Source organism: Penaeus vannamei, chromosome 33, assembly GCF_042767895.1.
Source record: "Penaeus vannamei isolate JL-2024 chromosome 33, ASM4276789v1, whole genome shotgun sequence".
Lineage (NCBI taxonomy): Eukaryota > Metazoa > Arthropoda > Malacostraca > Decapoda > Penaeidae > Penaeus > Penaeus vannamei.
The window spans coordinates 23,457,786-23,460,285 of record NC_091581.1 but is presented as its reverse complement, the minus strand read 5'-3'; the positions used below and the strand labels follow the sequence as shown (position 1 = coordinate 23,460,285).

Genomic DNA, 2,500 nt, shown 5'->3' with positions numbered 1-2,500 from the left:
TAACTTTAGTTCCACTGTTTACATATTCCAACAGCAAGCGTCATATGGTAGAATCTACTTCCTCTACACACCTAAGCTGTATAGATGCGTCTGCTGCCTGCCCCTTCATTCAAACCAAAAGTGGAATTAAATTTTGCCTGTCACTATGCAGCTGTCTAGTTATTTGTATTGACTAGAAGAGAATGTTTAGATTTGTGTACAATTCGAATGCTGTATGTTTAAGGTGATATTTATACAAAAGGTAAGATTACCATTATCTTAACTTCTTTTTATATAGTTTTAGTATACATATCATAAATCCAGATCTACATTAACGAAATTTTTATGGTTTATATTCTCTATACATTCTTATTAAATAATATCTAAACAACGGTGTTTGAATTTCCTAAAAAAAAAATGCATATACGTATTTCCCTTTAAATTTTCATCATCTGTACAGTAGATAATTAGTAAAATGGACTAGTGATTTTGGCACTTTGTTTGACTTAAAGACTATATGATTTTACAGTCAATGTAATACACTTTGCGAATAACAATGAACCAAAACAGTTAAGTTGACAGATTGAAATGGTGTGGCCTTAACTTCAATGATGCTTTACCAAAATCATTGTATTTTGGTTACATTGCTTGTAGATGGTTAATGGTCATAAACAAATAAATGTGCTCGCTACCTTATAACACTATGGTCAAGTATTGTGGCGAAAGGGTTAATAATGAATTAACCATAAGTACAACATGTCTTAGATGTCAAAATTGTAAGGCGCTAAAGGATAGTTTTTAGTGAAAAAGGTAAAGAGAGCGAGCAAAGGAAGTAAGGCGGATATCAATAAAAGGGGGAAGGGCAACGGGCGATTAGGTTAAATGGAAAGTATCTGTGTCTAGGAAGAGAAGCTTTGCCTGAGGAACAGTGCAAAAAAAAAGCCATAATAAAGCTATCAGCGGGTAATATGGGTAGAAATGAGTGTCAGAGAAGCAGGGCTAAAAGAACCCGGGGAATGAAACAGTGAACCAGGGAAAGGAACTGAAATTGGGGAAGGACGTCAGGAGAAGGATCCGGATAAGGAAGCTGTTATTAAAGAATTAAGTCACGTGAGCATCCAGAAGGAAGCGGTAAGGATAAGGGGAAGAAAGATTAATGGTTAATGGTTACAAAGCAAAATCAATGTGCTAGACATCACGGGTCATATAGCACTATAGAAAGTAATGGTGAACAGGGTAAAGAGGGGGTTAGTTGATGATTAAGAGTGTTACACATCAGAGGTCGTATAGCAGTTCAGGATAAGATGCACTGAAGGAGGCATAGAGAGAGTGAGTAATGGGCTAAGGAAGGGATTAACAAGGGCGATTAGATCAAACTTGCCAAAGGAAGAAGTGTGGGATTCTGCAAGGATGTCCTTGGGGGTAAGGAAGGGATTAGCAAAGGAAGAAAGTGGGCTTAAGGGCGATTAGACCACACTTTCAGGAGAAATGTCGGGAGCGAGAGAATCCAGGAAATGGGGTTATTGTGACAAAGGGTCACATCCAGGGGGAATCGAAAGGGATAGTGGGGAAGGAAGGGGTTGGGAGGGAGTGGGAGGAATGAGTGTAAGGGGAACATGAATAGGAGGAGTGATATTGGTAGTTACTTTGAGTGTAGAGGCAATGGGAGGAGAGGGACTGGAGGATGGGTGAGGTATAGGCATGTTATCTTGAGCCATGATTAGGTAGTTTTCAATGTCTTCGAGAGTTTCTGGATTGGAGTTGGTTGGGGAGGAGCAAGGTACAAAGGTTTTCTTAAGAGGGGAAGAGGAGACAGGCGTCTGAGTGGCAGAGGAAGAAGCAGGTGGAGGACAAGGTGTGGTAGATGGGATGGAACGTTTACATTTGTCTGCAACGGGTAGAGAGAGGAGGAAGACGGGTAGGTGACGGGGCAGTGATAGAGATTGGGGGGTCAGGATTTAGAATGTTAAAAGAATTTGATTGGGAGAGGAAATAAGTAAAGGTGGAAATGTAAGATGGAGGTGATACAGATAGATAGAGAGGGAGGGAGGGAGGGAGGGAGGGAGAGAGAGCGAGAGAGCGAGAGAGAGCGAGAGAGCGAGAGAGAGCGAGAGAGAGAGAGAGAGAGAGAGAGAGGGAGGGAGAGAGAGAGAAAGAGAGAGAGAGGGGGGGGGGGGGGGAGGGAGAGGGAGAGGGAGAGGGAGAGGGAGAGGGAGAAGGAGAGGGAGAGGGAGAGGGAGAGGGAGGGAGAGGGAAAGAGGGAGGGAGGGAGATACACGGGGGATGTAGGAATATCTTGGGAAGAAGGGGGAGGGGCGGAGCGAAGGCACGTACTGGAGTAGGGCGTAAGAGGAAAACCTCGTCGACGTCCTTCCAACCTGACCTCGCGTAAAGTGAGACCAAGCTTGAATCTGGAAACTGCCACCTCATACAAACTTGCACATTATGGGAGTCACCACAACTCGTACATGACATCATCACCAACATTCATAACAACCCCAACAACCATCTTCATCATCAC

At 43.2% G+C, this 2,500-nt stretch overlaps 1 protein-coding gene across 1 annotated transcript in view; it reads left to right on the top strand.

The window, feature by feature from the left end:
• LOC113808946 (uncharacterized) overlaps positions 1–367 on the top strand; it is a 20,754-nt gene extending 20,387 nt beyond the window's left edge. Inside the window, exon 7 of the mRNA XM_070145109.1 lies at positions 1–367. This exon is cut by the window's left edge and continues 1,720 nt beyond it. The gene's annotated coding sequence lies outside the window, so the exon portion shown is untranslated.
• The last annotated feature ends 2,133 nt before the right edge of the window (positions 368–2,500 follow it).